At 40.6% G+C, this 16,000-nt stretch overlaps 1 protein-coding gene across 2 annotated transcripts in view; it reads left to right on the forward strand.

The window, feature by feature from the left end:
* The window catches only part of AGBL4 (AGBL carboxypeptidase 4), a 1,284,896-nt gene that overhangs the window by 954,799 nt on the left and 314,097 nt on the right, over positions 1-16,000 (forward strand). The gene's annotated exons all lie outside the window — the stretch shown is intronic.

Raw genomic sequence — 16,000 nt, forward strand, 5'->3', positions numbered from 1 at the left:
GAGGGCCAAAGGGGCTGGACTTAGAAAAGAGATGTATTTTGGAAAGCACCTCACATGGATAAGCCTCAGAATAATACCATCTGTCCCTTGGGCAGGTTTCTGTTTTGAGGGTCTTGCTGTAAGAGAGCTGGAGCTTCAGTATGTGAAATGAAATGTCGTACTAAGTGTTAAACTGTGAGTGGGGAAAAAGTTTGTGAGAGAGATGTTCTTCACGTTACAAAACGGATCCTTTATCACAAAGTTTCTTTAAATATGTGCTCTCCTGGCACAATTAAGCATTTGTTTACAGATCATTAATTATCTGGCAGAGAGGCTTGGCTGGAAGGAATATGGCCGAGAGGCACAGCTGGAGAGTTGGGAGCTCGTGCCAAGTGAGAATCCATCAGAATCAGAGATAGTAAAGCTCAGAAATGATTGTGTAAATTATGGATGGAAAGGAAATCAGTTTCCAAGAGTTGAGTGTACAGGCACTCAGACTTCCAGCCACGCTAGGTAGGTGGGTGGGTGGTAAGCTATTCACCAAGCCAGAGGAGGCAAAAGGAGAATGAGTAGGGAGTATGAATGGCAGTAGAAAAAAGGGTCTAGTTCAGTTTGGGACATTTTGAGAAGGAGGTGTCTATGGGATATCAAAGTAAAGAAGGAGATCTAGAAGGTAGATGGATATTAGCACCATGCTCAAACAATACTTCAATATTTGTACTTTAAAAAAATTCTAAAACTAGTTCACACTTTCATGCTTCTACACACATGAGGCTTTGTATCTCAAATGTTGTCTTCCTCTCCCCTTCTTCCCACACCCACTGAGCTTCTATTCATCCTTCAGGTATTAGCCAGAGCTATCCTCTCTGGGACTTCTTTTTGGGCTTCTTCAGGCAGACATAGGCTATCTTTTTCTTGGACAAACTAGTTCTGCTTATGCACACCTCCATTGGCACTGAGGCTTGCAAGAAGCCTTCTTAACTTAAGCTTACATAATTTAATAAATGTAACAGGCTCAGCTCAGGGAACTCAATAAGTGATACTTCACTTCTGTGGTAATTATCGCATTTGCTCCCTCGCATATCTCCCAGTTGTATTCGATTTCCTAGGGTGAACACAAATGGGGTGGTTTAAGACAACAGAAATTTGTTCTTTCATTGTTCTGGGGACTAGAAGTCCAAAATCAAGGTGTCATACTGTCTATGAGACTTTTGGTAGAATCCTTCCTTGTCACTTACTAGTCCGTGGTGGTGGGCAAGGGTCTCTTTGTGTCCTTTAGCTTGCTTGCAGTTGCAACACCCCAGTTTCTGTCTGTCATCACGTGGCATTCTCCCTATGCATTTTGGTTTTGACATGGTATTTTTCTTTTCTTACAAGGACAACAGTCACATTAGATTGGGGCCTACACTAATGACATCATCATAATGTGGTTATATCTACAAAGACCCTATTTACAAATAAAATCGCATTAACAGATCCTGGGGTTATACATCAGTGTATCTTTTTGGGGGGAGGGTAGTCAAAATTTAACAATTCGACCTATCATACCCATGGAAAAAAATATTTATTGTCGAATAAGGAGCATTTCCTGTTTGTCTCTGTCCAATACTTAGTTTAAGGGGGTCAGGGAAATATTCCTTCAATGGTTGCCATAAGCTAGTGCTTTTTAAACCATATTTTCAGGTTTTATGAACACTGGTGCCCACTATATACTAAGATTTGTGTTAGATACTTTCTGTATGCTCTGTATCTATCTATCTATTTCTCTTTCTATCTAATCCCCCTAAATAATCTATCTACTTAGATGGAGTCTCACTGTGTTACCCAGGCCAGCCTCTAGCTTGTGATCCTCTTGCCTCAACCTTCCAGGTTGCTGGGATTACAGGTGCTTGCATCATGCCTGGCCTTGAAGTTGTCTTCCCTTCCTCTTCTTCCCATACCCACTGAGCTTCTGCTTATCCTTCAGCTATCAACTACAACTGTTCTCTCTGGGACACCTTTTCTGGCTTCTTCAGCAGACATAGGCTGTCCTATAAGGTTGGACCTGGGCCTTCTATGTGGTTCCAGCCTACAGAGCACAGTATCTTAGGTGCCTGTGCCACAGCAGCTAGGCCTCCGTCATTTAATTTTTTCAAATATGCTGAGAAGTGTCTTCCTATCCCACAGATGAGAAATCCAAACAAGTCAAGTGGCTTGCTCAGATCTGCACAATTAATGGGTTGTAGAACGGGGATTTAAACTCATGTTTGTCTGATTTCAAAGGTCAGAGCTTTATATTTTTCTGCCTTTTCTCCTTGCCCTTGTTTTAGTGAAGTCTCTTTGTAAGTCTGGACTGTCTCAGCTATGCTTAGAGAAACTAAAATATGTTGGGTTCATACTTTGTTCAGATTGTTAAAGAATCACCAGCACCCCTTGATAAGGTTGGGAGCCAAAGGGTTAGTGCAAAGGGAGGTAGCACGGAATGGCAGTGGGATCGAACAAAGACTTGGAGAGGAAGCTGATACTTGAAGAGAGAATTTGTAGATCCTCTCACCACTGTCACCCCATCCCCGCAACCAAAAAATGGCTTCTTCCAATGCTAAACCTTAAAAATGCTGACATACATGTTCTCTAGGACTAGCTAATATCCTGGACATGGATGAGATCACCCTTTACATAAGGTTTTCCTCTGTAATCAAAAGAAGGCATGGCAGTGTGGGATAGAGAAAAGGCCCATGAGAAGAAGGGCTCTGATAGATGCCGATTTGGTCAATTACAAACTCTGACTTTGGGGAAATCATTGTCTTTCTGGCCTCAGTTTCATCTTTATAATGAGAGGTTTAGGCTTTAAGTTTTCTAAAGTCACTAGTTTTGGTTTCCTGCTTTTATAGAATCTGTTTCTGTTTTATAATTCTATTTTAAGGTGTTTATTACATTGCCAAGGAAAGGGGGAAAAAAGAACCTTTGGGATGAAATTTATCTATGCCAAGGAAAAGACTTCATTTTTCCCTCTTTTTGTATGTAAATATCTGCTTTGCTTCTTCCATGTCTTGTCTTTTTATTCTTGTGCCATCACTAGTTTTCTCAGTGACAACAAACACTCTTTGGCATGACCCTTTTCTTGATACCAAAGAGAAGGATTTGCTTGTAAAGTTAAAAGCACATGGGCAGTCCTAGTCTGGCTTCTATGCTGGTAAATCTGTTCTGTGTTCGCGGTGTGATTTGTCCAAACAGAGAGATGGAAGAGAAAAGGGTGCATAGGTCCAGATTGTTTAGCTTGGGGATGATTTAACAGTCCCTTGCCAAGTGTAAGCACAGTGATTTCACTCCTTACTCTACTTTCGGCTTCTTGAAAATGTGCAGGCCCTAAGTGAGCATTTTTTGACAGACTCATTTTTCCTTGGATAGACACTGTGCATCTCAAGTAGAAAAATATACCTCATTGTTTCTGTCTCCACCTGGGAAATGGTAAGAGTCAAAGGGATAAAGAGTGTTAAATATTTCCTCTTTAAAGGTCACAGAAGCAGAGATGGGTTGGTTTGGGAAAGGAATGTTCCTCTTGCCAAATGTCCATGTCTCAACTGTGCCCTGAGCTGGTGAATTTGGTTGCCAGAGGACCTCAAAAATTTTTCCCCTGGTGACTTGCAGTTAGTAAGCTTAATGTACATGTCTCCTTCCCTTTCCTTTCATGAGTCTTCTTTGCATATTGTTCCCTAAGGAACCAGGGAACAGGATCTGGATTTTCCCTTCAAGTACTCCTTACTCTACCCAACCCACAGTTGCTATTAGAAATATCAGTTAGCAGCAAGGAGTAGAGCCTCCCAGATTCTGTATGGAGTTGGCAATGGGAATTAATATACAAGCAGTGTGCCAGGAACCGCTGGAATTAATGTAGTAGAGTGGGAACTGCATGGACTCTATGTTAGGTTTGAATCCAGTGAATGACTTGGGCCCTCACTTTCTCTCTCTGCACCTCAGTTGATTCAGCTATAAAATAGGAGTAACAGTAATTACTTCCCAAGGTTATTATGAGTGTTGTACATCAAGGACCTAGCATTACCCAGGACAGGGGCTTAATAAATATTAGTCTTCTTCTTTGCTCTTCCCCTCTTTTACACCTATTATCTCATTTAGTTCTTGCAATAACTCTGAAAGAATTTTACTTTTTATTTTCCCAATTTATATATAAGGAAATTCAATCTGTCTGATCCTCTACTGTATCCCAAGTATTAAGCAGAGATTCTGGTATATTGTAAATCCTCAAGACTGGTTCAATAGTAAATGAATAAATGAACCAACTAAGACAGTCTTAGTGGAATTAAGAATTTGACCAAATTATCACACGTGCTATCCTGGATAAATTAGGACATAAGGCATCACAGAAATATTAATGGAATATGACAAGAAGAGAATCCAGAAATGGAAACAGGAAGGCATAACATAATTAATCCCTCATTTTATTTTTTAATTTGCTAGAAAGTAGGTGCCCTTGCTGGAGAAAGAGAAAGAAAAAGAAAAATAGTCACTGCCATAGGGGTTGATCATGCTGCAATCCCTTCTCTTCCATCTCTCCTTGCAGAATTTTAGGCATGCACGCACATGTACCAAGCATGTTTTTCAAGTCACCAAGTCTGGCATTCAAACTGTGAAATAAGACATGTTGGATCCAGCCACCTTAACCACCATGCCACTGGCAGCTCCATAATGCATGCTTTTCAATGATAAAGAATACTGTTTCACAATTTAAAGGCATGTTTTAAATATATGAAATCTGAACATGATTTTAAAAGCAGATATTAAAACGTCAAACTCAGCTTAAGTCCTCAAACTTCATAAGATAAAAATATTGGCCTTCAGGCCAGCAGGTGGTATGGTGGTTAAGGCTCTGGTTTCCCACATGGTTGACCATGGTTTGAGTTCTGGACCTGGTGCCATGCTTTCTCACTTTCCCTTTCTCTCTCTCTCTCTGGTGAATTTAAAATAATAATTAATAAAATTAAATTAGTAATTCTTTAAAGAAAAAAGAAAAATATCAATTTTAGTAAGATCCTGGTTCTCCTAAGGAAGGCAGATTGTCCATGTTGGCCAAGAAGAGATAGTGAGGGATATCTACAGCCATACTACTCAGCCTGGCTTCTTGAGATCCATCCATGTCTCTATCTTGTGATATCCTGAAACAAAACAAAGACTTTCTCAGAAGACAACTGATAGTTTTTGGAACCTACTGTGTATAAGGCACTGTTCTTGCTAGGTGCTTTACATGTCTCAGACACCATGACAATCTTTTAAGGCTCTATTTGACAGTTGAAAAACCTGCAATTCAGAGATTTGCCCAAAGTCCCATAGTACTTTGGTGATGAAGCAGTAATTGAACCCAAATTTGAGTGTAGAGCCTGTACATCTTTCACTTTTCATATTGCCTTATAACTTTTCCATGCCATGTTGCCTTTCTGTGGGCCCCTGAGGCAGAAGCAGAACTCAGTGATCAGAGACCATTCAATGGTCCACTCATATGGCAGGGCAGGAGGAAAAGTCTTTGCCAGTTACCCTAGATTTTTAGTTGGACAGGGTCAATTGAGATAAACTACCAACTGAAATAAACTTTTCCCTGGCCACTTCATCGTAAATCTCCTGTCCATTATGTTTTAGAAAAACATGCCTCATCCTTAACAGATGATTTCTTTTTTTTCTCTATTCTTACTATTTATTTTTCTTGATAATAAAGATGTACCTGATAATAAAGAAGGCAAGTAGGGTTTGGATATTCTGTATGCCAATATATCCACCACCAGCACTAAATGAAGTACTGTGAAAGAACTACCAAAAGAAAATGTATTGGGGCCATCCAGATGGCATAGTGCTTAAGGCAGCCAGGAAAATTCTTTCAATCCATGGCTGACTGAGCAGTTCAAGTCCTGGACCCAGTGGCTTGAAAATATGCCAGGCACATGCATATTTTCATCCCAAGGGGATGATTTCTTAGTCTCCCTCTCTACATGCTCAAAATCCCAAGAGGGGAATGAAGGAGAAGGGATTGTGATATGTCCCTCTCCCAAGGGGATGATTTCTTAGTCTCCCTCTCTCTTTCTCTCTGGCAAGCCATATAGCAAAAAAAAAAAAGAGTTTTAAAAGTGTTATATGTTCATATATATGTGTGTGTGTATGTGTGCGTGTGTGCGTGTTTTCTATTACAATATTAAAACTTATAGGCCAAGGAGTTTCTAATTCTTATTGGCATAATAGGTGGCTTTTTGTGCTATTAAATAAAGAAATTGATTTTGAGTAAATAAAGTCTTTTTTATATTGTGGATTGGATATAGTACAATCTAACCCACCACAACTTAGGATGAAAATATCAATAAACTCTGGAGTGCTCACTGAGGAATGTGGATGATAGTACTTACTGGGGTCTCACCTGCACCAATCAAGATGATCTGAAAAATCAGCATATGCCCCTTTGAGAACAGATGTGTGTCATCTCCCCAGCCTAGCCAGAACAGCACAAATCCTTTCAATGATACAAGAATCAGACTCAGAGGGAGCCAGACCTGGGGCTCTAGAGTCAAATGGCCTGGGTTTATATCCTGGCTTCAGCATTTGCTCCTATGCAGCCTGGGACAAGTTACACAAAATACCCATACCTTGGTTTCTTCAACTTTAAAATGAGGCTAATAATAATAGTATTATTATCTAGGATTGTGGTTCATTTTTGCTATAGGGCGTGTGCGCTCGCCAGACAGACAGAGAGAGACATAGAGACAGAAAGCGAGAAATCACCCTCCAGGGGAGATGGTCACGCCGCAATCCCTTCTCCTCCATTCTCCTCTCAGGATCTTGGGCATGCACGCACACATGCCCAGTGTGAGTTTTAAGCCACTGGGTCCAGGAGGCGAACCGCGGTCGACTATGTGGGAGTCCAGCGACATAGACATTACGCTAACTGCTGGTACCCTCATCTAGGATTGTTTTGAAGATTAAATGAGAAATGCATCTAAAACTTTGCACAAGGCAAGCATTCCATAAAGATTGACTGCTATTCATTTTCTTAGCCTTATTCCTTGAATCAATTGCAAGAATCAATTGCAGCAAGACAACTCTTGTGGAGAATAGAGGAGGCTGACAGTTCTCACAGATATCTGACTGGAGCTCTCTGAGTCTTTCTTTTCTGACTCAGAGAAGCCTCCACCCAGATCATGCAGTAGTAACAGGTGATTACCAACAGATTTTAACTTCCTGGCCATCAACAGAGGGTAAGATAGTAGAAATCTGCTTGTGTAGTTAGTAATCTCAGCTTGAAAAACTGAGTTTCTGGCACAAGGAAGCCATGATTGAAGAAAGTCTAGATAATGTAGTCAAATTTTCAGTATTTACAAAATTCTTAGCTACTCGGCTATGAATGCTTGGAAGGATAGATAGTAGACTTTCTCATAAGGTTTAGTTCTCAGATTTCTAGATAGGGATTTAAGCCTCTAGGAAAAGGAGTAGGGTTTAAATCCCACAATCTCTTCAGCTCCTTGTTGCTTCAGGAAATTCTGAGGCAAAGTCTATATAAAAATAGACATCAACCCAGCCCTCTAGCATAGCAGTTAAGTGCTGTACAGAGGAAGCCAAATCCCGTGTGGCTGACCAGGATTGGAGTCCTGGCCCTGGCAACTTGAAAAACACACCAGTGCCTGTGCATGCACACATGCCCAGGATCCTGAAGAGATGGTGAAGTGGAAGGAATAAGATTGGGGCATGACCAGACCCCATTCTGCATGCTCACTGGCTCTCTCTCTCTCTCTCTCTTTTTCTTCTCTTTCTCTCTGTCTGTCTCTCTCATGTGCATATGGCCCCTAGTATTAAAAAAGAAAAGACCAGCCTTTGGATTAAAGAAATGCAGGTTCAGGTCTTCTCTATGTGACTCCAAACAATTTATATCACCTCTTTAAGTCTTACTTTCCTCATCAGAAAAATGGAGGTAATACTACAGACATGGAGTGTTTGGATAAGACTGAAAGAAAAAATCTATAAAGCCAGAACAGTTCCTGTCATAGAAACTGATAACCATTGGTTCTATTTTCATTCCTTTCCTCTGATTTTTGTATTGAATTTATAGTGTGGTTAAGAGACATTCTTAAGAAAATCAGTATTATTCATGGTTTGTTGTGTAGAGATGACTTAACCTTCGGAACTAATGTTCTGCTTTGTACCTTTGACCCTGAATGGCAGTCTAAAGTTATCGAGCAAAATCCCTAAGAATAACAATATGGGGTGCATGCTACTATATGAGGAACTGTGAAGGGCAGGCATTCTGAACCATGAGGTGCTCAAGATGAACAGGGACCAGCAGTTAGCATAATGGCTATGTCACTGAACTCCCATCAAGTCGACTGTGGTTCAAGTCCTGGACCCAGTGCCTTAAACTACGCCAGGCACATGTGCGAGTATGCCCAAGATCCCGAAAGGAGAATAGAGGAGAAGAGATTGAGGCATGGCCATCCCCCCAGGGGGTAATTTCTCGCTTTCTATATCTCTGTCTCTCTCTGTCTTTCTGGGGAGCACACACGCCCTATAGCAAAAAAAATAAAAAATAAAAAAAAAAAACACAACTCTCCCCCCCAAAAAAAGATGAAAAAGATGAACAGAGATACAGAGATGGTAACTGGAAAACTAACATGTGGTCTCTGAAAGACAATTGCCCTATTGTCTTCCACATAATGTTGAAAATATCAGAAGGCAAGAATGAGGCAAGGATCACATCCTAACTGAATAGGAAGTTAGAGAGTCAGTGACTTCCAGCCAACAGGGGAAGTGAGAACCCTGTCTTATGGGAAAAGGCAGAATCACCATCTCGTCTCCTGACAGGACCATGAACTGTGTCAGTGAGGTTTCTTATACTGTCATGTTATCATTGGTATTTGTGTATGTCAACCATGTGTGATTATCAACTATTTTTTTACTTTATACATCTTTCTATAATTATTTCCATTCTGTTCTTTATATTTAGAAAAACAATTTGAAAATGCCAACCTGTCAAGTGGTACTGAGGACAAACTATTGTTGGGTTTTTGGAAAAGTCATGATGTGTTTGTCTATACAAAAATGCATCATGACTTTTCTGATGACCCAATAGGAAAGGGGATTTTATTGGTGTTTGGACCAGTCTGTGGGAGCCAGACACTAGTGGGGATACAGAAACAATATGACATTCATAGGAGGGATGCGAGACTCAGAGGGTCAGAATCAGACTTGGTACACCTGTCCTTTCTCACCTCTGGGGACTTTAAGGTCTATGTTTCAGACATGCATTCATTCAACGAGTGTTCATATAGTCACCATGTGCCAGACTAGGTACTAAAAACAACATCAACAACAACCAAAATAGATAAGGTTGCCTCTCAAATGGAGCTTTTGATCCAGTGGCAGAGACAGACAATAATAGAAGATATATAATTACATTCTGTGATAAGCTGCAATGAAGAAACTGGTAAAAAGCCACAGGACCATGTAACAAAGATTGGAGCTAGTCCACAAACATGAGTGGGAGGAACGAATCAGGGAGGACTTTGCTGAGGAAGTGACATTTTACCTGAAAAAAAATCACAAAATGAAATAATTTAATAAGGGGAACCAGAGGCAGCTTTTCAAACTAGTTGGCCTGCAATTGAAATTCATAACTGAAGCAAATTGCATTTTTCCCAGATACACCAATTTTTTGTTTTCTTTTCCAAAACCAATTCAAACATTTACAATGATCTCTTCTATTCATAGCATCTTTTTGTCTTTACCCACTGGGAATTTGTTTGCTTTGTGTTGCTTATATAGAACATAGACTGCTAGAATAAAATGCTGAGATTCAGATAATCCGTGTGACCAACAACTCTCATGTGTGACCCATATTAGCTCATGGCATAGCTGCGGTCTGATTGGTTGAACATGACTGTGGTCTGCTTGATCTGAACTTCAAGCCACAATGCACATTCACAAGGCTTCACGTTGCTATAAATACTTCTGCATTTACATTTTATATAATGCATAGAAATTTTTATTTCTTCTCAGAAAATACTCAACAAAGTCAATTTGAAAGAAAGAATTGCTCCAAACACAATATTTTCGAAGTGTTTACTGCAGATTTGGCCAAGGCCTCAAAGGTTCTTTAACATTTGAGATCTGAGAGCTTCTGTGGTGATCAAGATCTGTGACCCTAGGCTTTGGATTATAGAGCCCTCAGATGGAAGCATTCTAGAGTATTTATTGTATAATCATCAGTATTGTTCAGCTTATTATAATCATTGTGATTCGATAAAAATTTATTGGACACCCTACTCTATGTTAGAATGGGGATAAGAACTCTTATAATAACTATGATAATGATGATAATAACAATAATAGAACTATCATTTATTGAAGACTCACCAAGTATCAGGCACTGTGCCAGCCACTTTACATGGATTATTTTATTTAATCCTCGTAACAACACTGTGAAATAGTATTAATATTCTCAGGAAGAAAGTGACAGTTGGAGAGATTAAGAAATTTGCCCAGGGCCACATGCTAAGTAAGGACAGCCCTTCCTTATTAGATTAGGATTTAAACCGAAAGCCTAACTCTACAATATACTCTCTTCTTTTTACATTGGTATGTCATGTTTCAGATAAAGTCATTGTAATTCAGAGAGGTTAAGTAACCTGCTGAGGTTATAGACATATTAGAGCCCAGCATATTTTCCCTGAAAATATGATATCTACAACTTGTTGAGAATTTTCTATGTGCCTGGCATATTACCTTAAAATCTTCTAACTTGGAGGTGCTCAACTTTTTCTAGTATTAGAATAATATGGAAAATTAAAACAAACAAAAAACAGTTCCGAGGCTCCATCCCAGACCAATTGAATCAGGATCTCAGGGAATAGGATCTAGGAGTGGGATGTTTTCTAAGCTTGCCAGGTTAGCCTGATACACAGAAAAGATGGAAAACTCCTGGCCCAAGTCTCATAACACCCTCACAGGTGAGAAAATTGAGGGACAAGGGAGTTACCTCTATTGCACAAAGTCACAACAAAGATAAAGCAAAGTCAGGATTTTACTCCTGGTCCTATCCCAAAGCTCATATTCCTTTGGCCTTCAAAATGTCCCCTACATGACAAGCTGGCATTCCCACTAAATATTCTCTGAATAAGCTATCCAGGTGATGTTCATTGGTTTTTGAACCAGTACACCCTTTTCTTCTCTCTTCTGCTCCACTGCTGTTCTTTTCCCCTGTTCAAAACCCAAAAAGCAGACTTCATGATCAGGAATGCACCTAAATGAATGGAGCCGATGCCCTTGCTTTGGGGGTGTCAGTACCTAGCTCAGACAATGTCCTCCAAGGCCTCCCAACAGCTCCAGATCCTCCCAGCTATGTATCAGTGCTCCTTCCTGGAATAAACCTGAGGAGATAGGGGCCTCCAGCTTTAACAACACAGCAAGGTACTTTTCCAAGAAAAATTAAAAATTTTTAAAGGGCCTTGGAAAGACATGGAGAGACCTTAAATTCACATTAAGTTAAAGTAGCGTATCTGAAAATACTACATACTATATGATTTCAACTATGTAACATTCTGGAAAAGGCAAAATTATGGAGACAATGAAAAGCCATCAGTGGTGGTTCCCAGAGGCTGGGGTTGGTGAGGAGGGTTGAAAAGCTAGAGTACGGAGAATTTTTAGGGCAGTGAAAAAGTCTATATACTACCATAATGGTAGATCCATGCCATTGTAGTATCTTTTATTACTCTTTACTTTTGTTCAAACCCATAAAAAGCATAACACCCAAAGTGAATTCTAAAGTATACTGTGAACTTCTGGTGATTATGATGTATTAGCCTAGGCTTATCAGATGTAACAAATGTACACTCTGGTGGGGGCTGTTGGTAATAGGGAGATTAGGCATTTGTGAACAGTAGAGAGTATAAAGGAAATCTCTGTACCTTCTTCTTAATTTTGCTGTGAACTTAAAATTACCTAAAGAAAATTGTCAAAGCAGAAACTTTAAAAGTCAAATAAAGCATCGCAGGAAAAAATGGCAAAAATCATGAAAAAATGTGGTCAATCATTAGCAGAGAGGTTGAACAGACATGCTCCAATTGCTTTAAAAATTCACAGAACCTAGTTCTCCTTAAAATAGTTTTGCAAAGTGCACTGAGAATTCCATGTAGTAATATGAAACAGAAGTCCTGCTGCTGCCACCGAACATGCTTCAACTGGCTAAATTGAAGGAGCTTGACATTAACCCAAGGCTCTGCAAAACTTAACAGGACAGAACCATGAAGGCGCAGTTACAGAGCTGCCCCAGATGTGTACATTTTCTGCTCCATTAAAATGACTTGGATGAGAGGCAAAGTACATTTGGCCCACAGAAAGAGGGAGTAGGAGGGCGGGTGTGCAGGACAGGACAATCAGCCTCACCACAGGCCTTCGTCTTCCTAGACTTGCCTCCCTGCTCAACCTTCCTGACACTGCTTCTAGATCAAACTGTCTAGAATGCAGGTATGACTATAAACCTTACAGGGCTCTCCCGAGCCAAAGATCTTTGCCATAAGTTTCAATTTTCTCAACTCTATCATGAGTTAATAATACCCACTTTAGGGATTTGGGGGTCAAATTAATTGTAATCATGTATACACAATGCCTGCCATGCATGGTTTATAGTAACCTTTAAAGAAAAAGTGGGTATCATAATTATCATTACTGAAACCAGGCTATATGAGAAGACGCAGGTGAAGGAAGTGAGTATTTCTGGGCAGAAGACAGGCAAGATCCTGGGGAGACAGTGTCTAAGTGTCCCCATATCTGAATGGCTGGTATGAGACTTGGTGAACCTAGTAGGGCAGCTACAAGATAAAAGATCCTGCCTCAGTGCAAGGTAGAAAGACCTTTCTAACAGTAAGTATTGTCCAAAAGTTAAGGGATAATGGTAAACTTTCTGCCACTAGAACTTTATAAAAGGCATCTGGATAATCATTTGGCAGGAAGGCTTAAGAATGCTGAAGAGGGGATTCAACCATGACTTGATTGAACTTGACATTTTTAATTGCCTCTTTAAGTCTGAAATCTGTGTTTTTGAACTATCTTTGCTTGCCAATCAATGAATCATCAACATCTTGAGTTTCTGGTATGTATGAAGCCTGAGGCTCTGGTCTCCAGGTCAAGGAAGAAATACTCTGACTCACTATTCACTGGAGCAGAGGGGACAGTTTGGCACATAGTAGGTTCTCCATGAAGCTGTGTCACTAGACTGAATGTGGGAGTCACACAGAAAGCAGGAGCTGGATGTCTTTCTGTTGCTGCCCCAGTGTGCCATGCTTGCCATTCCTTCTCCAGACTTCCGTTTGTGGACCTCCATACAAAATGTAGTTGAGTCTGTTTATTCTGTCAGCAGACATGGTCATGGTCTATTCTAATCTTTCTAAGTTTAGGGGAGAGGGATCTTCTCCCTTATGAAAATGATTTACACTGACTTGGGTAGAAAATGAACCTTATAGTAAAATAACCATTTATTTGTCCATACTATGTCTATCTCACACAGAATGGAATCAGTGTTCTGGTATTTGGTCACTGAAAATGGGAAAGACAGTTGGAATTGAGTTTCAACTTTGAAAAGGAGAAACTTGTGTGGGGGTGGGGGAGGTAGCAGATGGCAAAGTAGTTATGTCGCTGGACTGCCACATGGCCAACCACAGTTTGAGCCCCGGGCTCGGTGGCTTGAAAATCACACCAGGTACATGTGCAAGTGTGCCCAAGATCCCAGAGGAGAGAATTGAGGAGAAAGTATTGTGGCATGGCCATCCCCCCGGGATGGGGTGATTTCTCACTTTCTCTCTCACTGTCTCTGCCTCTCTCTCTTTGGTGAGTGCACATGCCCTAAGGCCAAAACCTCTAAAGAAGCAAGAAAAACTGTGCAAGAGGTTTGTTATTCATGTTCTCTCTATGTCTTTCTTTAATACATTTATTGTTTACTTCCCAGTTGTGCTAGATAAAGAGATGCTGAAGTTACTTCGTCTTTCTTTTCCCCTCAAAGAGTTTTCCTTTTGGGGAAAGAAGATAAAAGGTGCTGGGACAAAATAGTGATAGCCTAAGAAATGTGGGTGTTTGGGGAAAGCTTCACAAAGGAGATGACATTTGAGCTGGTTTGGGGGGTAAGTTGAGGTCGCCATATACTTACAGAGGAAAACCTTTACAGGACGAGGGTGGAGCAAGCACAAAGTCTTGGGACTTGCTAAAACATGCTGCCCTGGGAAATGTCAAATGTTTGTGTCTGGAGTGTATATAGCCAGGAAGGTGGTGAGAGATGAGACTGTTAATATTAAATATTTGAGCTCCCCACCTACATGTAGGGAGGAGGTTGGTCATTGGGCAGCCTGAAGTCATTTTGCAAACATAGTCTGGAGCTTCATGCACTTTCATCAGATATGGTAAACATTTCATCTTGTGAATTGTCAGAAGTCTTACTACACATTTCTTCCCTTTGACCATCATAGGAATGTGTTCTAAAAATAAAAACTCACTTAAGATAGTCCAAAGAAATCACAATCATGAAGGCAAATCTGCTGAAAAAACTCAGCATGGCTGCTCTTTTTCTGCAAGTGTATGGGGCAAGACGGCACCAATGTGTGCATCAGGACTGCTGGCTGCCATGTCTGGCTGGCACCACATCGTGAGTTGGTTTAAAGGAACTTGATCTGACCTGTATGTTTGGATCTGGGACCTGTGTGTTGATGGGGTTTCACCTGTACAACATGCTCCCCAGCTCACAATAAAAAAAAAAAAATTGGTGTATTTGCTTCATTGTTAGTTTACCTGATCTGGAATATGAGCACAATGCTTTGATTTTATTTAATGTTTTCTGGTTATAAAGTAATACCTCATTGTTGAGAATAGTTATACATACACATATATATAAGAAATATATAACCTGTATTTATGAAAGCCCAAATCAACTATCATTACTAAGAAACTAAAAGAATCACTAGCATTTTTGTGAACTTATTTTGATTTTTCTCAGGCTGAGTTCATTAAAATGAATTTTTAAAAATATATAGTATTTAATTAGTCTGTCATCTCCATTAAGCATTTCTCTATGGGAACAATTTTCTCAATATAATGCCATTTATACTTTAATACTCCCAGACTAGATTGTAAGGGTTGTGAGGAGACAAAGGTGCATTATTCATTCAGTGGAATCCAAAACCGAGACTGCTGTTCTGATACACTAACACTACAAGGCCCAGGAATCCAGGTGCCTGCTTTGTCTCTTCATCTCTCTGCCATGAGCACCTAGCCCAGAACCTGGCAGGTAGCTGCGTACTTAATGAATATTGGTTGCTTGAATAAGAGAAAGAATGGATGGATGACTGAAGATGGATTCTTATGTATTCTCTTTTTTCACCCAAAATTCATTGAGGACCTACCAAGTGCCAAAACTGGGTTAGGCAATGGGGGTGTAAGTAGCCATATTTGATCAAAGCCTACCCTCTCAGAGGCATCCAAGTAAAGGTGCTGAACACTGCCTGATGTGGGATGATGGTCCCTAGAGTGCAGAGACACACAGCCCTATTCTGCTGGTGCTCATGGCTTGGCTCCAGGAACTCTTCTGCCCCTGATGTTACAGATATTAAAGAAGAGACTGCTACACTAAGGAATGCCATTCCTGAACTCAAAGTGATCCAGAAATGCCTAGCCTGGAGACTGCCTTCCCCAGGGTACTCCTGCACTCCTTGCGTCATTCTAACTGGTCCCAGCTCAGAGATGGCTGACTGTGGAGGGGGTACTTCTATGAAGACACCACAGAGAAAGGGGCCGGGGCGGTTACCATTCCCTCCCCTTGAGAGCAGCCCTGGACAAAACTTTCACCAGCCTAGCCAGCAGGCCCAACTGGAAATCCCAGATAAGCCCCAGTTCTGGTCAAAACTGGTTTGGCAGCTCTGGGGGAATGTTTCTGGCTGACTGACCCTCCCCACAGGGGGAGCTAGCAGTTTTGCCAAAAAAAAAAAAAAAAAAGAAACAAAAAGAGAAAACAAGGAGG

This window comes from Tupaia chinensis, unplaced genomic scaffold (assembly GCF_000334495.1).
Source record: "Tupaia chinensis unplaced genomic scaffold, TupChi_1.0 Scaffold000207_1, whole genome shotgun sequence".
Lineage (NCBI taxonomy): Eukaryota > Metazoa > Chordata > Mammalia > Scandentia > Tupaiidae > Tupaia > Tupaia belangeri.